Genomic DNA, 23,718 nt, shown 5'->3' on the forward strand with positions numbered 1-23,718 from the left:
ATGCTGGTAAAGATGTGGAAAAATAGGAACACTCCTCCATTGTTAGTGGGATTGCAAGCTGGTACAACCATTCTGGAAATCAGTCTGGAGGTTCCTCAGAAAATTGGACATTGAACTACCTGAGGACCTAGGTACCACTCCTGGGCATATATCCAAAAGGTGCTCCAACATATAACAAGGACACATGCTCCACTATGTTCATAGCAGTCTTATTTATAATAGCCAGAAGCTGGAAAGAACCCAGATTTGCCTCAACAGAGGAATGGATACAGAAAATGTGGTGCATCTGCACAAAGGAGTACTACTCAGCTATCGAAAAAAATGACTTGATGAAATTCGCTGGCAAATGAATGGAACTAGAAAATATGATCCCGAGTGAGGTAACCCAATCCCAAAAAAACATACATGATATGCACTCACTGATAAAAGAATATTAGCCCCAAAACTCGGATTACCCAATGACAGAATCTACAGACCACAAGAAGCTCAAGAAGAAAGATGTCCAGACGCCTCAGTACTTCTTAGAAGGGGGAACAAAAATATTAATAGGAGGAAATAAAGAGACAATGTTTGGAGCAGAGACTGAAGGAAAGGCTATCCGGAGCCTGCCCCACCTGGGGATCCATCCCATACACATACAGCCTTCAAACCCAGACAATATTGCTGATGCTAAGAAGTGCAGGCTGACAGGAACCTGATATTCTCCTGACAGGCTTTGCCAGAGCATGACAAATACAGAGGTGGATGCTCGAAGTCAACCATTGAACCGAGAACAAGGTCCCCATTGGAGGAGTTAGAGAAAGGATTGAAGGAGTTGAAGGGGTTTGCAACTCCATAAGAACTATACCAACCAACCAGAGCTCCAGGAACTAAACCACCATCTGAAGAGTACACATGGACAGCCCATGGGTCCAGCTGCATATGTAGCAGAGGATGGCCTTGTTGGGTACCAATGGGAGGAGAAGCCCTTGGTCTTGCCAAAGCTCAATCTGATCCCCCAGTGTTGGGGAATGTCAAGGCAGGGAGGCAGGAAGGGGTGGGGGAACACCCTCATAGAAGAAGGGGATAGGATCGGGAGTTTATGGACTGGGAAACCAGGAAAGGGGATGACATTTGAAATGCAAATTTTAAAAATCCAATAAAAAATGTGGGTCTTCCCCATCCATACCACTCCTGTGCAAAAGATGCTCCACCATTTCACAAAGACACTTGCTCAACTGTGTTCATAGCAGCTTTATTCATAATAACTGGAAACTAGGAACAACCTAGATGTCCCTCAACTGAAGAATGTATAAAAAAAGTGGTATATCTACATTCATTAGATACTATTCAGCTATTAAAAACAAAGAAATCATAACCCTAACCCTAACCCTAACCCTAACCCTAACCCTAACCCTAACCCTAACCCTAACCCTAACCCACCATAAAGGCAAATGGATGGAACTTGAGAGCATCCCCCTGAGTGAGGTAACCCAGACCCAAAAGGACATGACTTATATGTACTCACTGATAAGTGGATATTGGCCATACAGGATACCCATGCTACACCCCACAGACCCAAAGAAGCTAAACAAGAAGGAAGGCCCAAACAAAGGTAGGTTGAATCTCACTTAGAAGGGGGAATAAATCATTCATAGGAGGCAGATGGAGGGAGGGAACTTAGTGCAAGAGGGGATGAGAAGAGGGATGGGGGCTAGAAACAGAGACCGCTGAGATGGCCAGACGGCCATGAGAATGAACGGAAACCTACAACTGATCGAGGTGGGGAGGTGACGTCATCCCTAGGAGGAGGGCTAGAGAGACCTCAGATAAGGAAAGCACCCAAAAATCAATGAGGTGACCTTAGCTGTGACTCACAGCATTGGGCATATGGAACCTGAAGAGGCCACCCCTTGTAGCCAGGCAGGAACCCAGTGGAGTGATAAGACATCAACTCACTCACTAAACTTCCTTCTCCAAATTTTCCTGTCTACAGGAGATGCAGGGACGAGGGATAGAGCAGAGACTGAAGGAATGATCAACCAATAACAGGCCCAACCTGAGACCCATCCCATGGGCAAGCTCCATTCCCTGAACTATTAATGACACTCTGTTATGCTTGCAGACAGGAGGAGCATGTTAACCTCTGAGAGGCTCCACCCAGCAGCTGACTCAGGCAGATACACACAGCCAAACAGTGGATGGAGCTGGGGACTCTCATGGAAGAAGAGGAGGAAGGATTGTGGGGCCCCAAAGAGGATAGGAACTCCACAGGAAGACCAACAGAGTCAACTAATGTGAATCCTTACACTCTCAGAGACTGAACCACCAACCAAAGAACATATAGGGGCTGGATCTAGGCTTCTAGGCACATATGTAGCATATATGCAGTTTGGTTATATGGGTTCTGAACAACTGGAGCAGAGGCTATCCCAAAAGTTATTGCCTGTCTGTGGAATATGTTCCTCTAGCTGGGCTGCCTTATCTAACCTCAAAGAGTTGGGGGGACATGCAGGGGGCCCACACACTCAGAGAATAAGGGGAGAGGGGAAAGAGATTGTGGGCGTGTGTGACTGAGGGGGGGCAGTGAGTGGGATGTAAAATGAATAAGTAAAAAAGTTAAATTAAAATTTTTTAAAAGTGGGTCTTCCATTTCAAATGATTTAATTTTTTTTAAAAAAAAGCCCTCAAAGGTGTGCCCAGCAATTTGAATTTTAGTTAAATACAGATGTAGTCAAGCTGACAGCCAAGAATAGTCATCACAGAAGGGGACACTGAAATCAGAATACATTGTATTAAAGACCTATTTTAAATTAAAACAAAACAAAAATCAGTGCTTTGCATAAATTAGATGTCCTATAAATAGCTCTTTGGTTATTGAATACATTTATTTGTATATTAAAAAATCTATACCAATCTATTGATGGGTCAGTCATCTTTGGTACTTAACTTTTTTTAATAATATCAGTATTGGTGTTAATGTACAAAGTATTTTTTTAAAATGCCAGGTCTTAGGTTCATACCTAGAAGTAGAATTGCAGGATCATGTGGGAATTCTAACTTTTTGTGGCTGTCTCAGTGCCATTGATTACACACACTAGCAAAGTGCATGGCTTCTAGCTTCTGCATACACCCAACAAACACGTATGTTGTAATTAAAAATTATAGCCGTCAGTTGTGTCACTGTTTAGGGGCGAGTGTAGAACCGAGGAGGTGAAGCCCTTCTGGAGGAAGTAATCATTTTTCATAGCTTTGTTCATAGCTTTGTTCACCTTCCAGCTCACCCTCTGTGCTTCGTGTTCGTGGTCGAGCATACGAGATCTCAGTGTCCTGTTAGAGCTCTCTGCGCCCACACCTTCTTGCTGTTCAGTTAGGGTTTCCATTGCCGTAAAGAGACCATGACCAAGACAACTCTTATAAAGGACAACATTTAATTCGGGCTGGGTTACGATTTCAGTAATTTAGTCCCTTAGCATCATGGCGGGAAGCATGGCAGCGGTACAGGCAGACATGTTGCTGGAGGCGCTGAGAGTTCTACATCTTGACCCATAGGCAGCCAGGAGATCTCTTCTGCACTGGGCTAAGCTTAAGCACTAGAAGACCTACATAGTGTAACCCTTCCTCCAACAAGGCCACACCTATTCCAAAAGGCCACATCTCCTAATAGTGCCACTTCCTGTAGGCCAAGCATATTTAAACCAGCACACATACCCTTATGGATTCTTTCTTTGGTATATAAGCCAAAATAAACTGTTTTGTTCTTAAGTCACTTTTGGTCCTGGTGTTCTAGCAACAACAAAATGGGACTAATACAGAAACCCATGTGAAGCAGCCATTTTATCTTTTGTAGAGTCAGAATCTTCCAGAATCACTTGTTTTCAGGTCTCATAATTATAATTTGCAGGAGGCATGGAGGTCTTCGTGTTCACAGATAAGTACTGGGGCAACCTGGAATGTTATCCACATTCACAACGGGGTCGTTCCTTCTCCGGGACGAATGCAATAATGTTCTCCACTGGGAAGCATGGGAGCCTGGTGACCTTCCTCTGCTTTCTCAGTGCGGCTAGAGACCAACCTTTCTACCACTGGATCATCCACCAGAGTCTCATCATAAACTTGGTTTCCCTCAGTCACTCTATAGAGCCTATCTTTACGGAGTTTCCAAAGGGCTTTGATGCAGTTGTGCCCAATCCATGTTTAGCTTACTTTGCTCCTCAAGGATATTTTTTTAATGAGTGCTTTGTTGTACTCAAGAGTTTGGGTTAATTAATCGCCAAAATAATTCTTCCTCGGTTGTGCCATGGCTAAGTATGTCTAAAACAAACCACTTATGGTCAGACTGCAAGAGTTTAAACCACCGCCAGTTACTTAGTTGTGAACTTGCCTTTTTACCTCCCAGAGATTGTCTCTTTGCAGCTTTGTTCTAGAGACACCCCTCCCCCCCTACACAATATAGTTGTGTAAAATGTAGATATACACAAAAATATCAGAACCTTTTTTGCTTTATTTCTTTTTATCTCCTCCCCTCACCCACTCAGACGGAGTCATGATATATATCCTTGGCTGGCCTGGAATTCTTTATGCAGACTAGGCTCAAACTCAGACATCTACCTGCCTGCCTCTCCCCCATGAGTGCAGGGGTTAAATTCTTGTGCCACCACACCAAGATAGAAACATTTTTTCATCAACGTATGATACAGAATTGTATAAACACAGGTATAAAAATCGTAAAAGAATATCCAGCCTCTCACTATGCAAGATGATTTTAAAATGAAACATGTCTTTCTAGAGAAATAACCAATTACAAGTTGGGAAGTCGTTATGTTCCTCTCCCCTGCTTTTTTTCGTTTTCTCCATCTGCAGAGAAAGTCACTCTAGTGACGTTTCTATGAACATTCTAGTGAATATTCTATGAGTATGTCCCTAGTTAATATTTACATACATTAATGCCCATATGGTCACTCTGTTCTTAGCAAGAACATGGACCTTGAAATGCAGGTATGAATCTTTGTCCTTCTACTTAATATTCATTTCATCTTGGGAAAAAGCTTTACCCTCTCTGTATACTGGTGTTCTTGTCTGTAATGAGAGATTTACAACTGTGTCCTCGAAAAAAGCGGATTGTAAGATAATGCTTAATGAAAAAAAAATTCCTTGGAGAAAAGCATCTGTAAGGAAAACAAGCTAGTGGGCCTCACTGGCTAGTACAACATGATAGATCGCCCTAGAATTTAGTGACCTGCCACAATATACACTTATTAGTCCAGGTTTTTGTAGCTCAGTACATTGGGATTGGCTCAGCTGCTCTCCTGTTCTTCAAAGTCTCCCACAAGGCTCTGATGAAAGCTTGTTTGCAGGTTATAGCAAAGAAGTGCAGCTACTTGTCTACCTTTAACTCTAGAACGATCCTGCTGAGGTTGGAGAAATGGTTCAGTAGTTTGGTTCCAGTAGCCACACTGGGCTGCGGGCTCACAAACCCCTGTAGCTCCCATTCCAGGGTATCTGATATCCCTCTTCCAGTCTCCATGAGCACCGGAACTCACACACAGATACACACATAATTGAAACTGAAATAAAAATCTTAAAATAAAAGTTTCTCCTCTGTGGGAAGGTCATTCTCTCCTTCCATGCTCAGTTTCAGGAGTGGTACAAGAGTGTGACGGAGGAAGGGGACATCTATCCAGTGATCAATGAGTGACAGTTGTTGAAGTTGGATCATCCTCATGTTCAAGCCCTCAATGTCAGCCAGAATTGTGGTCTCTTTTCTTCTGATCATACTTGACTTGGGGAGTAGATCCATCCAATTTCACTCATGATTTTACCATTGGAAGGATACGTTGTAATAAACTGACTGTGTATCAGTTAGAATGACAGGTTTACTCATTACACAGATAGCTACCCTAATAGGTTCCTGTGATGTGAATGGCTTTGTTGGGGGATATATAGGTCTCAAGATAGGATCAATCTTCAGCTGCCAGGCCTGGCAAGTCTGAGAGGCCCTCCTGAGGAGGAGGAACTTGGGAGAGATGACCTCATCTTGTGTTCATAGTTCAGAGTAGGCCCTGGCATTGGATGAGACATCGAGGCAGTTAAGCCCAATGGTTAACATACCACAATCCCTGTAGTACCCTTTGTTGTGCTCTTTTCTTCCTGGAGATCTTGGGGGGGGGCATTGTTAGGATTTGGGAGTGTCTGTTACAGTAGATTTAAATATATTAAATGCCACATTCAGCAGATCTCTGACTGGTTTGATGGTTAGCATATCTGAGTTAAACAATCTTTCGTTCCTTTAGCTATCTGTTCTAAACTGTACATTACAATCATAAAACTGGAGTCTAAATAAAGCATTAACTTATAATTAACTATATCAGGTGTTAGACTGACTATCAATTCCTGTTAAGTTTGACCCTCCCCACTCAAATAGCTGAGCATTTTGGGGAATTTTCTCAGCCCACCGACCGGTAAGTTGGACATGCTTCATCCATCTCTGTGTCTGTTTTTCTCTCTGCTGTCCATCTGGAGGCCGAGAGGGACACAGTGGATGCATATTCTGTCATCCAGCCTGGGACATCCTTCTGAACCTCCCATCTGGGAGGCCTTGCTCATCTGATTTCTGAATTAGTTGTGGGCGTGTAGCCTTCTGTGAGCAGGAAGACCATCCAAGACAGCCTTAGCTTTTTGCTTTTTGCTTTCCCAGGAACATCTTTCTGTCTGCATGTGTTTTATGTGCTTACAGATTCTTTATTCTCCCCTCTTACCTAAAGAGACACCACAGGCAGAGAGCCAGCTCCGCTCTCCTGGACCTAGTCTGGTTACACCTCAAGGACAACATCAGATGCCTGGCAGAGAATCTAAGTTTAACTGCACGATCCAGGAAACTAACCATCGTTTGCAAGAACAAATGGCCAGCAGGTCTCTTGTCTTACAGATACCTGCTAACTACTTTTTCTAAAATATGGATTTCAACACAATGGTAGATACTAATGCACTTCTTTTTGTAAAATAAACCACACATAAGCTTCAGGGAGTCAAGAGTCCTGAGACTTGGCTCTGTCTGCCACAGATCAAATGGATTCCAGGTAAGTACATCCACCTGTCCTTAAAAATGGGATTTTCCCCTTGGTCTTGGGATTTCTTGCCTTCCCCAATTGCTAGATAATTTTAACTTCTGTCCCCAGTCTATATTTGTCCCAGCAGATTTTCACCTGGCCGACGCTGAGAGACTCCATCCGGGGAATACCGCAAGCCTTCAAAACTTTGACTTGCTGAAAGCTGATGTTAACCAGTCCAGTCGACATGACAGTTCCTGACTTTCAGCTGGATCATCTAATCAGATGCTTCTCATAAATGCTCTATTGCACAGTCTTTGACTAGCATTTCAGCTTCCTGGTCCCCCCAGAAGAATGTCCTAACGTCAGCAGGAAGCAGCTACAGAAGAAAAACATGACATCCATTACCTCATTTCACAGACTGAGGTGCTAAGTCAGAAAGGCCTGCATTTTGGCAATAACTTATGATTCTTAGGTCCCAGTTGACTCTCTGGGAAAAAGAACTGATGAATTAATGATTTGATTCAGTTACAAATCAGAGGGGTGAATAAGAGGACTGAGTTAGCCAGTGCCAGGTTGACTCCACGACAGGCTGCAAACTGGCCGTTTGAGAGACTAGGCCTAAGTTTCTGTTTCCCAGAAGAACGAACCTGGATCCAGGAACCCATGGTCAGCCAACCACAGCCTTGGGTAGCCAATCCAAGAACACCTTGTCATCTGGCCAGAAGCAAGAATAGGTAACTAGAATGAGTAAGCAACTCCCTGAGAAGTCTCCAGAGCCTAACCAATGGTAGAATCAGTCAGCCCTCTAGAGATAGAGCTAATCAATGAAGGTAAAAGGACACATGCCCTCCCAGGAATTACCCTGACAATAGAAGCTGGGCCCTCAAGCCCACTATGGGTCTCCATTCCAGAATGAAGAGACCAACCCCCAGCATGCAGGAAATGTTGCTGAATAAATGCTTTTTACTGTTGCATACTATGAGTCTTGGGTGTCAGTCTTTGGTGACTCTTGGACCCTTACACTAGGTTGTTGGGTGAGGACCTTTGGTTCCCTACTGGTATTGTCCGACATCAGCCCACAGTTCCATTCTACATGATCCCTGGAGATCATCTTGTGTTGCAAGAACTGTCTTTCCTCCCAGCAAAGGAAATAGATGTTCAAGTTTGGAGTCCTGGTGAGATTTTATTGTTTGAGAGTCTGAGAGGTGAGAGTTTGTCTGGAGTTTGTGGAGGTTAGAACTATGAGTGAAGGCTTTTCCTCATTCATTGTACATGTAACACTCTTCTCTAGGAGGGCTCCTTGTATTTGCAGTTGAGGCAGGATCTCCCAAGTCCTAGGCTGGCCTCAAACTCACTATGTAGTCAAGAATGACCTTGAACTTAGGCGTTTTGCCTCTGATTTCCAAATGCTGAGATCAAGGGTATATACCACCATATTTGATTTATGTGGTTCTGGGGACTGAACCTGGGACTTCCTGCATGTTAGGCAAACCATTTGAACCATACTTTATAGTTAGGGTTTCTATTGCTGTGACAAAAATACCGTGACCAGAAAGCAAGTCGGGGAGGAAAGGGTTTATTGGCTTACACTTCCAGATCATAGTCAATCACTGGGTGAAGTCAGGATGGGAACTCAAGCAGGGATGAAACCTGGAGCTGATTCAGAGGCTGTGGAAGGGTGGCTTGTTCAACCAGCTTTCTTGTAGAACCCAGGAACACTGCCCCAGGGATAGCTCCACCTACAATAGGTGGGGCCCTCCCCTATCAATCACTACTTGATAAAATGCCTTACAGCTGGATCTTATAGAGGCATTTCCTCAAGTGAAACTTCTTTCTCTCTGATGGCTCTACCTTGTGTCAAGTCGACACAAAACCAGCCAGTACAGACTATAGCCCCCCCAAGTTGGTTTGTTTGCACGTAATTTGTGGGGTTCTGTTTTTGTAAAGTACTCTCAACAATGACATCTCACCTCTTGGTTGAGTTCTATTATCTGGAAGCTAATCTCCAGGTCCAGTCAACTTCACAGGGGAGGAGTCACACAAAGATTGAATGAGTACCAGATGGTGGAGATCACTGGACGCCATCTCAGAAGCTGCCAGCTACAAGCTGGCAGATCTGGGCAGAGTCGTGTGTGGCCTGGTTAGGTTTCTTCCTTCAAAAGGGCAGAGGGGAGGAGGAAGAGTTGGACAGAATGGTTTCAGGCTGCAGCAATTTACTTGTTCTTTATGCCCTGACCGTGCCAGATAAATATGCTACCCGGAGCCACACCCTGGTCCCACAGCACCGTCTTCAGGATGTTTTAGTGAGGAGAACACTAAGTCCTTAAGGCAACATCACCAACCATCTGACAGGAAAAAACTTGCCTGCAGATTTCATCTTACTCATCCCTGGCCGAGAGCAACAGATGATAACTACGGCTTCAGAGATGCTGGTTCCAAGTACACAGCCAGGCTACCCAATCGGCTGTGTTCCTGGCATGCCCAGTCGGCTCCGTTCCCCGCAGGTATGAGTGGCCCCTTCTGCACTGAGTGAAGATAACGTGTTCCTCGCACGACTGGACAATTAAATGAAGGATTATACAGAGAGCACATTGTGCCCTGTGTACAGTGAGCTCCAAGTGAGCTCATTATTACCGCCTCAACAATACTGTGGTGCTTTGTAGCTATTGTTGACCCAAGCATTCTGTTTTCTTTTAATGAGACAGAATCTCATGTAGTCCCAGGCTGGCTTCAAACTTGCTATGCCCACAAGAACAGCCTTGAACTTTGAGTTTTTCTGTCTCTAGCTCCCGTGTGCTAGGATTACGGATCTATGATGCCTGGCTTGTGTGATGCTGGGAGGATTGAATCTAGGACTCCGTGTATACTAGGTATCTCCTTTAGGGTTTTTATTGATATAAAGAGATACCACGACCACGGCAACTCTTATAAAGGACAACATTTAATTGGGGCTGGCTTACAATTTCAGAGGTTTAGTCCATTACTGTCATGGTGGGAAGCATGGCGACACACAGGCACACGTGGTGCTGGACAAGGAGCTGAGAGTTCTACACCTTGATCCACAGACAGCAGAAGAGCTAGCCACACTAGACCTAACTTGAGAATCTGAGAACTCAAAGCCTGTCCCCACAGTGGCATAGTTCCTCCAACAAGACCACACCTCCTAATAGTCCCACTCCCTATAGGCCTATGGGGGCCATTTTTATTCAAACCACCACACTCAACTGAATAAACTACATCCACAACCTCCTATTTTGCTTGCAGTTTCTTTTAAAGCAGGGTCTCACTACATAGTCCAGGCTGTCCTTGAACTTGCTACACTCCTCTTTCAGCTTCGTGATTGCTGGGATCATCAGTGTCCACCGGGCCTGGCTCTATTGTTAGTTTGTATTTGTTTATAGAAGTTTTACATGTTCTTGTTTATTCCTAAACTCCTAAACGCCTTGTATATTTATTATAATTATAAATGACATCTTCATTTTCGTAACATTTTCTAATGTAGAGGAACAAATTTGATTCATAAAAGTTAATGACACATGCAGCAGCCATGCTGAATCAATTTCTATTAGTTTCTCCAATGATTTCATTACTTTTTCCAAGTGGGAATACACAGTATCTATAATAATGACAGCTTTTGTCTTTTGCTTTTCTCATTTTCACACTTTTTGTCTTTCTTTCTTTTTTTAAATTTTCTTCCCCTTTCTTTCTTTTTTGACAGCCAAGTCTCCTGTATCCTTCGCTGACCTTTGAATTTAGTATCTTAGGATGACTCTGAACTTCTAACTGTCTGGTTTTTACCTCCTAAGTGTGGGTTTAAGGTGTACGTGGTTTGAAGGATTGAACCTGGGATTGATGCATGCTAATCAAGCTTTCCAAACCAACCGAGTGATGGACGTTTCTTTTTATTTCCAATAGCCTGTCCAGGGCCAAGAGACTGGGTTAAACCCAAAAGAAAATGAGGATTTGTTTCCGGGTGTTTGATCTTTAAGTAACCCATCCCTCAAATTAATGCTGTGAGTTGGTGTCTAGCCTTTATGAGACCTGTCATTTAGTCCTCTTTGCTAATTGCTTGAACGGTGAGCAGCTGTTGGAAACCATCAAATGCTTTGTTCTGCATTGATTTCTGTAATTGTCCTTTTTCCGTCTTCCTTCTTCCGAACTGGCACGTTGCACGTCTCCCTGACGTTGAATCATTCCTGCTTTGAAAAGATGACTCCAGCCAGACCGTGATATATTACTTTTTAATAACCCATTTAGACAGCAGATCACTAATATTTTATTTAGGTTCATGAGTAAAGTGACCCATCACTTTCTCCCTTCAGTCATCATTGGTTGGCTTTGGACTTAATACTAATGCATTCCCGTGCTTCGTCCTCTTTGTACCAGTTGCCTGTTTGTGATGTTAATCCCACTGATGGAGATAAAGACCAGCGCCCAAATTAGCCAAACTTATAGCAAGCTTTACTACATGTGCACAACATAACTGGTCCAGCAACTGCCTCTCCAGGAATGTGGGATCTGAGAGGACCTCCCAAATATACAGGTGGGGCTCTCCTAGCCCTAAAACTGCAAGGCTAGGGGATTTCCAGAAGAACTTGGCAGAATATCTCAAAATTATTTGACAGAACATAGCATCTTATGAGGTTGGAGGTCAGGCTATAGGGAATGGAACATGTCAAATTCCAGAACTTGTTTTGACTTTGTAATAAGATGGCTTTTGAACTTAAGTTGGAGCCAGACTGGTCCATCACCAATTAGCTTTATTGATGTCGTATTGAGTGGTCTGCCAGGCCTGGCTCTCAGATGGGACTTAGTATGTGTTGTGTGTGGTTGAAGAGGACTACTGCTCAGAGCACTCTCAGAAATGGTGGGGAGTCTTACGGTGTCTCTCTTCCTGTTGTCCTTCCGTTTTCTTCTCTCAGTTGCCACAGATCACCAGCAAGAAGGGAACTCAGGCTCTGTATCTGCCTAAGAAGAGGACTCAGGCTCTGCATCTGCCTAAGAAGGGGACTCAGGCTCTGCATCTGCCTAAGAAGGGGACTCAGGCTCTGCATCTGCCTAAGAAGGGGACTCAGGCTCTGCACCTGCCTAAGAAGGGGACTCAGGCTTTGCACCTGCCTTTTCACTTTCTCTATTGACTCAGATCAGAGGTTTTCCAATCACGATGACATCTAATTAGATGGCTTATACTTTACACTCTGAGAAACCTTTATCTAATCCAAGTTCACAAATTCTTCTCCTAGGTTTTCTTCCATGAGTTTCAGGCCTGAGATTAATTAAGATTGGCTTGTGATAAGCACGGCTGTGTTAATTTAAAGTTCCTGTCTTAGTTTCTTTTCCTGTGGCTGCGATGACAATCTTTAATTTAAGACAGGAGGGTTTTATTGTAGCTCACATGTTAAGGCTTTTTAGTCCCTGAGAGCAGGGAAAGCCAAGGCAGCAGGGGTTAGTCACATTACCTGCACAACCAAGAAACAGGAATGGCTGTATGATGCTGCTCAGTGCACTGTCCCCATTTTTAACATTGTATTTTACTTATCTGCCTGTATGTGCATGTGTGCACTTTGTGTGCATCATGTATATGCAGCTTTAACATTCCATTTTACTTATTTGTGTGTGTACACACATGTGTGCATGTGCTCATGAATGTGTGCATGTATGTGCAGCTTTATAATCATATTCATACAGAAGCCAGAAAGCAGTCATGTTCTCAGGGATGGAATTCAGGTCTTCGAGCCTCAGGTGGCACCTTAACGCGCCAAATCAATTCACTGGCTCTCTTTCTCCATTTAGAGAGTCCAGTGTTTGCTGAGAATCATGCCACTCAACAGTAGGCAGGGTCTTTCCACCTAAAGTGTTGCAACAGATCGCCTCCCAGAGGCACAGAGGTCTCCTAGGTGATTGCACAGTCTATCAAGTTGATATTTAACACTAAACGTCGCAGTCCTTATGTCAAATACAGGAGCTAAGGAGTTTATGAAGACCGAGTGCTTACTGTGGACCTCTGTTCTGAAGTTTTTGGTTCTTTAGTGGCTTATGTCTACAGTCATCCTGACACGTGCACGGTGGCAAGCTAACCAGTTCAGTTCAGGTTCAAGTTTGAAAAGAAAGGAAGACAGTGGGGTCCCACTGACTCCTTCAAGAGCATGACCCCAATGACTGGAAGACTTTCTACTAGGCCCTATCTAAAGCTTCTATCTCTGCCCAATAGCCCCAGGCTGAGCCTGGAGTCCTTTGGAGGTTATTTAAGATAAAAATATAGCAGTGGTTCATTTACTTTTTGTATGGAAGTCAAATCAGGCTGGAGTTGAAGCACAGCATGTTAGGCGGGCATGCTAGGCAAGCACACAAAGGCTGGACCCTGTCACTTGACCACTTATGTGCGTATCGATTTACAAACTTTCTATTCTCTTCTGTCAGTTCATATCTCTTTAATTCTCTCACAATTTCAACTGTACACTCTTTGGTTTCTGTAGCATTATGTTAGGTCTTCAGGCCAGATAATGGATCTTTCATGTTGTCTTTGAAAGTATTAAGCCTTTACAAATAAATAATGGTTATCAGATAATGTTTTTTCCTCCATCTTTATTAACTTGGGTATGTCTTATTTACATTTCAATTGTTATTCCCTTTCCCGGTTTCTGGGCCAACATCCCCCTAACCCCTCCCCCTCCCCTTCTATATGGGTGTTCCCCTCCCCATACTCCCCCAATTACCACCCTCCCCTCAACATCCACATTCACTAGGGATTCAGTCTTGGCAGGACCAAGGGCTTCCCCTTCCACTGGTGCTCTTACTAGGCTATTCATTGCTACCTATGCCATTGGAGCCCAGGGTCAGTCCATGTATAGTCTTTGGGTAGTGGCTTAGTCCCTGGAAGCTCTGGTTGGTTGGCATTGTTGTTCATATGGGGTCTCAAGCCCCTTCAAGCTCTACCAGTCCTTTCTCTGATTCCTTCAACAGGGGTTCCGTTCTCAGTTTAGTGATTTGCTGCTGGTATTCACCTATGTATTTGCTGTATTCTGGCTGTGTCTCTCAGGAGAGATCTACATCCGGTTCCTGTCAGCCTGCACTTCTTTGCTTCATCCATCTTATCTAATTGGGTGGCTGTATATGTATGGGCCACATGTGGGGCAGGCTCTGAATGGGTGTTCCTTCAGCCTCTGTTCTAAACTTTGCCTCCCTACAGATAATTTGTTAAATAAGCTTCTACCTTTCTTGTGCATGTGTGCATGTGTGAGTGTGTGTAAGTGTATGTGTGTGTGATTGTGTGTGCATTCCCATGTGCCAGAGCTCACCTGTGCACATAGGCAATGGATACTCCTGCATGTACCTGCAGAGACAAGAGGTTGATGCTGGGTGTCTTCTATTGCACTCCACATTATTTTATTGACACAGGGTCTTTTGCTGAACCTGTAGTTTGTTGTTTCAGCTAGACTGGCCAGCCAGCAAGCCCTCCGTCTCCCCCTGTGTGCACCTCCATCCACAGTATACACTACCACAGCCAGCATTTACATGGATTCTGTGAATCTAAACTCCAGTCCTCACATTTGCACAGAAAGCCCCCTAGTCATTAGGCCATGTCTTCATCCCTATAATCCTTATGGGCCTCAAATCATCTTTGTTCATCTCTCACAAAGACTCACAGAGTTTGAGGTCGAGGAAAATTGAGAGAAGGGATGTGTAGTAGAAATTGTTTGTTGATTGAACCCATTTGAACCATAACACTAACCTTCCTAGCCAATAGTCTTCATGCAGCAGCATCTATGTGACATCTAGGTGACACAGTTCTGGTTGATGAGTTATGAATTCCAGTTACAGCAGCTATCACACAAATCTTCCTCTGGTGAGAAAATCTTGACAAGAAACAAATACAAGTCAGCAGGAATATATCCTTGTTACAGAAAAGAATCTGAATGTTTATGCCCGTTAGTAATGGATGGGGGCAGGTTGGGAGGTAGCATATGTCATCAGCCCTAGCACTTGAGAGCCTGAGGAAGGTAGATCTCTGTGAGTTCAAGGCTATCCTGGTCTTCATACCAAGGTCTAGGCCAGTCTGAGTTACATGGAGAGATCCTTTCTGTCTCAAAAAAGATGAAGAATAGGAAGAGGAGGAAGAGGAAGAGGAAGAGGAGGAGGAGGAGGAAGAAGAGGAAGAAAGAAAGGAAAAGGCAGGCAGGCAGGCAGGCAGGCAGGAAGGAAGGAAGGAAGGAAGGAAGGAAGGAAGGAAGGAAGGAAGGAAAAAGGCAGGCAGGCAGGCAGGCAGGCAGGCAGGCAGGAGGCAGGAAGGAAGGAAGGAAGGAAGGAAGGAAGGAAGGAAGGAAGGAAGGAAGGAAGGAAGAAAACATTGAATGGTATACAATCATGGAGTTGCCCATCTAAAATGCCAGTATCTAGAGGTAGAAGATCATGAGTTCTAAGTCATCTTCTGCTACATAGTGACCCCTGGACTACAGGAGATCTTCCCAAACCAAATGCAACAAAAGTAGCAAATGGGTGATGGACAGATGAAACCTTGAGCTTGAAAAGCATCAGTGGTAAGAAGGCAAATGGTACCATGTTCAGCCTTAGAAGACGTGTCTCCCAGTACCCTCCCCTCTGGTGCCTGCAATAATAAAAAAAGAACCAGACACCTTCATTTGATGACTAGGAATCCTCCTCCTTTAATGCACAGACAGTCGGGTCTGTGAGTATCACATAAGAGCAGGCTAGCTGTCTGTAATCACTAAATCACTGTCCTTGTACTACTCAAGTGTCATAGTAGAGCCGTGGTATGGCACAGAGCTGTGCTTTTTATTTAAATTAAAGAAATTTTTACTTCTTTCTCAAATCAGATGCAACCTTAAAATAGCATTTCAGACATCAAAGCCAAGGTTCCTGAAGACACATGGCCACGTGCACAGTGCTCAAAGGTGAGGCAAACACAAAGGCAGACTTTCTTCCTAGTCAAGAACTGAAATCAAAGCTACTGCACCCTCAGGCACCACAAGTTCCACATTAGCCCAGCTCATTAACATATCTCCCTGAATTGGGAATTTAATATTAAATGAAGATTTGATTACTTCTTCCTAAGAGGTCCCCGGACCACATTCTGAATACTTGAAGTAACTTGAGTTGGGGCCCTTTTTCCTTGCTTTGCTTTAAAATTTTTGAGAGAGCATGGGTGTGGGAGGGAGGGAGAGAGAGAGAGAGAGAGAGAGAGAGAGAGAGAGAGAGAGAGAGAGAGAGAGAGTTAATGCTGGAGGTCAACTCTGAGTGTAGCTCCGTGGGAGTTATCCACATGCATTTTGAACCTCACTTGTTGATGAGTGTTTTGCCTGCCTGTATGTCTGTGCACTATGCATATACCTGGTGCTCCTGGAAGTCAGAAGAGGGCATCGGACTCCTGGAACTGGAGTTACAGGAGTTTGTGAGCTGCAATGTAGGTGCTGGGAATTGAACCTATGTCCTCTACAACAGCAAGAACTTCTAATCTTTGAGTCATCTCTCTAGACTTTACTTGGTTATATATATATACATATATATATAGAGATAGATAGATAGATATAGATAGATATAGATAGATATAGATATAGATAGATAATAAAATATAAACATATATTCTTTGAGAATTTTATATATGTGTACAATGCATTTTGGTCATATAGGCCTTTGCCTTTACATTCCTTTCCCAATTTTGAATTCTCTCTCTCTCTCTCTCTTTCTCTCTCTCTCTCTCTCTCTCTCTCTCTCTTCCTCTCTCTCTCTGTGATAATCTGTTTCTGTCTGTCCATCTGTGTGTGTCTGCCTTTTTTCTTTCTTCTTCCATCCATCTATCCTTCTTCCCTCTTCCTTCTTTCTTTATCTCCTCCTCCAAAACTACACTCATTCATTCAGTGCTGCTGACATTCCCATGAGAGCAGAGTCATTCACTGGAACATGTGAAAACTATAAGGGGGTCACACCCCTGAAAGAAATGGACTCTTCATCCCCAGCCACCATCAGCTGCAGAGAGCGAGCTCCTCAGCCAGGGCTGAGGCTGAGGGAGTTCCTTCTCCCACCTCATCTCTAAAGACATGGTCTGGCTTTGGTCTGGAGCCTCCTAGTTAGGCTCGACTGGTTGACCAGTAAGCCCCAGGGACCTGCCTATCACTATATCCTCAGTGCTGGGATAACAAGGATGGGTTCTTGGAACCAAACTCATGCCTTTATGCTTTACTCCCTCAAATATTTTCCTAGCCTTCTTTTGTTTTGTTTTTTTTTTTGAGACATGGTCTTGCTATGAATCTCTGGGTAACTGGGTTTTTACTATGTAGTCCAGGCTGACCTCAAATTCATGCAATTATCTGGCCTCAGTCTTCCAAGTGCTAAGACTACAAGTATGAAAAACTGTGTCCAGCTATGACTTGGGATTCTACACGAATTACGTTATTAATACATGTACTCACAAGTCCATGGTATGCGTGGGGTGGGGGGTGGAGGTAGGGGGAATTCATACCATGACTTGGGTGTAGAGGTAGGAGAATAACTTTGTGAAGCTGGTTTTCTTTCCACCTTGATGTAGGATAAGCTCAGGTCCCCAAACTTGTGTGGCAAGGGCCTTTACTCACCATGCCATCTTGCTGGCCTGTGATGTGATCTTGCCTGGTGACTTGCATAAGTTGATAAGGCCTTTTAGGAATTGCAGCAAGGACTGAAAATATAAGGCTGGGGAAGGGAACCCTCCTAGGAAGGAGATAAAGCCTGGAGAATGCATGAATTAGAGAACATTCCCTGATGATGTAACTGTTACACACATCTCCTCTTTGACCTTTATCATTCTCCCACCCACCCCCCAAACCATTCTTAGCACTTTTATCAATACTTCAGTAGACTGAGCAGGAAGATGCAGGCGCCCAACTGTGTGCAAGGCTGAGTCAAAGCTCAATCTTTTAAAACTTAAAGACCTGTGCTAACAAATCTTGGTAGACCAAGAAAAGCATTCAGTCCTTCTCAAGTATTGATCCACAGTTACTATTTGGTAAATCCATAACTTTGTCAGGTACATTAGTCAAGGACATTTAGCATTTTCTTTGTTCTTGCAGCAAAATTTCTGTATTCAACAGAAGGTTTAAAAAAAAAAATCCCAGAGCTAGCCTTTGAAAACTGGAGCAAAAAAGTAAATTGCTCTCCACCTGTGACTTAACGCTTTTCTCACATATTTTTTTTCTACCATAATAGTTTTACTGCATAATAGTTTATGCATAATATTTTTTTTTAACTTTCAAGTTGGCTAGCTTGGTGATATTTAGTGCATCTGCAGAGTTGTGCAACCAGCATGATTTCCTGACTTTGGAGCATTTTGTGTCTCTAAATAGAAACCTGGTGACGTTGCATAGTCTCTCTCCACTCCCCAGCCACCGGTGAGCACTAATTTATTTCCTGCCTCTGTGGGGTTGGCCATTATGTACACTTCATAGAAATGGACTCATAAAATTGTATGAGTTGTTGCTGCTGGCTTCGTCTAGGTTCTTACGTCGTAGTGTGCATCAGTCCTTTATACCTTTTACAGTTGAATAATATCACCTCATATGACTATGTCCCACTTTGTTTGTTTAATCATCAATGGATTGGCATTTCTTTTTCTAATTTGGGGCTGTTTTAAATAATGCAGTGAAGCGAGGGGTGGGGAGGCAACTCAGTTGGTAGAGTGTTTATGTAGTGTGCACTAGGGTATCCATCCCCTGGCTGTCCTGGAACTCCCTGTAGACCAGGACGGCCTCCAACTCAGGAGATCTGCCTGCCTCTGCCTCCTGGGTGCTGGGATTAAAGCTGTGTGCCATACCCCCACTCCATCCACCCCTAAGATACATGGTTTATGATCAAATTATGAATTTAAGGTAATCTGATTATTAAATAAAATTCAGAAGTACATTAAACAGCTGATACTTATTTGTCCAAATGGGATTTATTCTCAAATAAATGTGGCCATACTAATGTGGCTTTTACATGTTAATTCGAGGAGAAATGGTATGGGCATCTTAATACATGCCAAAAAAGCATTTAAAAAGTTCAACATTCATTCCCAACAAGAGCACTAGGATAAATAGCATTAGATAACTCTTTTAAAAAAGAAAGAAAAAACATTAGTTTCTTTATTTAAAGATTATTTGTTTCTTTATTTTTGTTTTTGTTTTGTTCTGAGACAGGGTTTCTCTACATAGCTCACTATGTAGACCAGGTTGACCTCAAATTTACAGAGATCTACCTGCCTCTGCCTCCTGAGTGCTGGGATTAATAGCATGCACCATGATGCCTGGCTGTAGATTACTGTTCCATAATTCATTAAAGTACCACTTATATCTTAATCCAAGGAATCAAATAAGAGACAGAAGGGGCCTGAGAAATAATCTTCTTCCTCCATGCCCCTCAGAGAGAGAGAGGGAGGGAGGGAGGGAGGAGGAGGGAGAGAGAGAGAGAGAGAGAGAGAGAGAGAGAGAGAGGAAGAGAGAGGAAAAGAGAGAGTGTAGGAGAAAAGAGAGTACTGGAGTATGGACTGAGAACCTCATACACACTATGGAAATGCTTGACTACTGAGCAACATTCCCAAATTCTGATATAAACATGTCCTTTTGTGGGCACTTGGGAGGGTTTGGGCTCTGCACGTTAGGCATACAGTCAACCACTGAGCTACATCCTTAGACTTTTATTTTGAGACAAGGTCTTTTCTAGACCAAGCTGGATGTAAACTCTTGTCTCTATAGTCTGCTCTCCCAAGCACTGGGATAATAGGTAAACATTAGCCCACCAGCCCTAACTCTTTTGAGACCTAAAGTCTGTCATGCTTGCTTTAGGCTCACTCTCTAGCTTCCAAGTACGACCTGCCTGAACAGTCTTTAAAACAGAGCCTTGCTATGTAACCCAGGGTGGCCTCAACCTCAAGCTCTCCCTGTCGTAGTCTAAGTGCCAGTCTAAGAGGTGCATCCTTAAAACACCTGCTGAGGGCTGGGAGATGGCTCAGTGGACAAAGGCATCTGTGCCAAGCCTGACAATCTGAATCCAGCATCCAGGACCCATGTGGTAGAAGGAAAGGACCAGCTCCCACTATCACACACACATTTTTGCAAGTATGGACCCACATACACACACAAACTTAAAATGGTATGGTTTGAAGAGGCATGGCCCCCACAGACTGACATGTTTGAGTGCTTGACTTGAGAGAGCGGCACTGGTAGGAGGTATGGCCTTGTTGGAGTAGCTGTGTCCTTGTTAGAGGAAGTGTGTCACTATTGGGGTAGGCTTTGAGGTCTCATGCTCAAGCAAGGCCCAGTGTAGCACACAGTCCCCTTCTGTTGCTTTCCAATCAAGATGTAGATCTCAGCTCCTTCTCCAGGACATCTGTGCCTGGACACGGCCGTGTTCCCACCATAATGACAATGGTTAAATCTCTGAACCTGTAAGCCAAGGCCAATTAAGTCTTTTCTTTAGAAGAGTTATACCGGTCAAGGCATGTCTTCACAGCGATAGAACTCTAACTAAAACACAAAATAAAACCTATCGAGAAAACACGTTAGAAGAAAACATACTTCAATCACAACTGAAGTGCTAATTCCATCAGAAATAAACTGTGTGAAGAAAAGAATAGGCTTCTCACAGGAATTTGTTTATATCTTTAAATACAATGCCTTAGTTACTGTGCTGGAGTGTGCAGGCTCATACACACTCGTGTATATAAAAAGGTGGCATTTAAAGTGACTTAAATGGGCTGGAGAGATGGCTCAGTGGTTAAGAGAATTGACTGTTCTTCCAGAGAGTCAGTGTTAGGTCCTCCAAATCTATATGGCAGCTCACAGCTATCTAACTCCAGCTCCAGAGTTTGCCATTTGATCCTCTGTGGACACCGTTTTTATATGCACATGTTCTGGCATACACATGCGCAAGCACTCACACATACATACACAACTAAATATTTTTTTTTAAATTAGGCATGGGACTGGAGAGATGGCTCAGTGGTTAAGAACAGAGGACCCACCTGGTGACTCACAACTCCAGTTCCAGGCCATCCAATGCCTTTTTCTGGCATCCAAAGTTACAAGGCATCAAGCACACATGTGATACACAGGCATACATATGGCAAAACGCCCATATGTAACTAAATTAAATTAAGTCAATTTTTTGAAAAAAAATTAGGCAGGCTGTGGTAGTACACACCTTTCATCCCAGCATTCAAGAGGCAGAGGCAGACAAGAATGAAGGTCCAGACTGAGATCCTGCCTCAAAAACAAAAAGTAAAATCAGAACTAAACAAAAAACTAACAGGAGGTGTAAATTCATGGTAGTCACTGGACAGTGTGTTGACTACAGAGCGTGGTAAGTGTTGTGTACTTGAAACTGTCCAACAGAACAGACTTAAAACATTGTGTGTGGTGTGTACATTTAGGTATATGTGCATGTGCATCGGTGTGTGCATGCATGCACACGCCACAGAGCAAGCAGGTCAGTGGACAACTTCGGGTCCTTGTCTTCCACCTTGTAAGAGACAGGGTCTCTCCGTTGTTCACTGCTGCATACGCCAGGCTCCAGGAGAGCTGGCCTGAGAGCACCCAGAGATTCTCTTGACTCTTCGTCTGGATTACAGATGTGCACTTCCAGGCCTTGTGGCTTCTGGGAATCTGAGCTCATGAGTTTGGATTTGTGCAACAAGCACTTCGCCCCCTAAGCCAGCTCCTCAATCACCAGGGAAGTAGTTAGTTGTAAATGTATAAATAAATAAATACAAATAAAATGTGTGTGACGTCATGCTTGGTAGTGAGCTTGAGGTAGCCACTCCTAAATGTATACATCCTGCAAAACGTTGTATACTGTAAATACATAGTTTTTAACTAAAAAAGATATCAGGGACTAAGTACGTAGCTCAGTAACAGAACATTTGCTTAGCATGCGTGTGGCTCTTGATTGAACCCCAACACTGTAAATTCAAAATAAATCCAACTCTTACAGATAAATGCATCCTGGATGGACACATCACAGATGTGTACATGTAAGCATCATAGTTGAAATGTTGTAAGTGTTAGAAAAAAAATGAATACGTGTCCCTTAAGAAGGTGTCAAGCCTTTTAAAAAACCATGTCACCAAAATTTAGAAGCTAAAGGAATAATAAAAGAAGATTGATAACTTTGACGTTTAAAACATCTATGTTGGAAACAAACATAAAAGAAACATTTACAACTCGTGCTACGAAAAAGAGGGAAGACAAATTTGGAACACGTTTGGTAACATAAAATATAACAAGGAGCTAAATTTCTAAAATATATTTCCCACGTGGGGCAAAAATAAAAGCAAGATGATCATAAAATATGAATAGTAACTTTATAACAAAAAGGCTTGCAGGGGCTGGAGAGACAGCTGGGCCATCAACAGCTCCACAGCAGACCCAAGGTTACTTCACAGCACCCTTCTTGGGAACTAATTACCCATAATTCCAACTCTAGGCAATCCAATGTCCTCTGCTGGCCACTTCTGGTACTGCATGCATATGTACATATACTCACAATCTTTTAAATTAACTAATTAAGTATTTTTGCACTCCAGATTTTATTTCCCTCCCAGTCCACCCCCACCCTCATCCCCAACAGTTCCACATCCCATATCTCCTCCCTGCCCCACCTCCCACCCCATGTCTCCACAAGGATGTCCCCACCCTATCCACCCCACAGACCTCTAAACTTCCTGGGGTCTCCAGTCTCTTGAGGGTTAAGTGCATCTTCTCTGACTGAACCCAGACCTGGGAGTCCTCTTCTGTGTATGTATTGGGGGCCTCATCTCAGCTGGTGGATGCTGCTTGGTTGCTGATCCAGGTTGGTGTCTGAGAGATCTTGGGGGTCCAGGTTAATTGACACTGCTGGTCCTTCTACAGGGTCGCCCTCCTCCTCAGCTTCCTCCAGCTTTTCCCTAATTCAACCACAGGGGCCAGCAGCTTCTGTCCATTGGTTGGGTGCGCATTCCTGCATCTGACTCTTTCAGCTGCTTGTTGGGTCTTTGGGAGGGCAGTCATGGTTGGTCCCTTTTTGTGAGTGCCCCATAGCCTCAGTGATGGTGTCAGGTCTGGGGACCTCCCCTTGAGCTGGAACCCACTTTGGACCTTCTTTTCCTCAGGCTCTTCTCCATTTCCATCCCTGCATTTCTTTCAGACAGGAAGAATTATGGGTCAGAGCTTTGACTGAGGGATAGCAACCCCATCCCTCACTTGCTGCCCTGTCTTTCTGCTGGAGATGGGTTCAGTAAGGTCCCTCTCCCCACTGTAGGGCATTTCACTAGGGTCCCCTCCCCTTTGAGTCCTGAGAGTTTATCACTTCCCAGGTCTCTGGTACATTCTAGAGGGCCCTTCCAACCTCCTTCCTCCCAAGGTCACCTGTTATTCTTTCTCCTGGCCCTCAGGTTTCAATCCTCCCCCCCACCCAATACCAGATCATATTCCCCTCCCCCCATTACCCCCATCCCCATTCCATTTCCCTCCCCTCTTCCTCCCTCCCTCCCTCTTTCCCTCTCTCCACGTGGTTGCTTTCTTCTCCCTCCCAAGTGGGACTGAGGCATTCTCACTTGGACCCTTCAGCTTGTTGACCGATTTGAGTTCTGTGGACTGTATCTCGGGTATTATGTACTTCGTTTGTTTGTTGTTTGTTTGTTTTTTGCCAATATCCACTTATTAGTGAGAACATACCATGCATG

This window comes from Rattus rattus, chromosome 13 (genome assembly GCF_011064425.1).
Source record: "Rattus rattus isolate New Zealand chromosome 13, Rrattus_CSIRO_v1, whole genome shotgun sequence".
In the NCBI taxonomy this organism is placed as follows: Eukaryota; Metazoa; Chordata; class Mammalia; order Rodentia; family Muridae; genus Rattus; species Rattus rattus.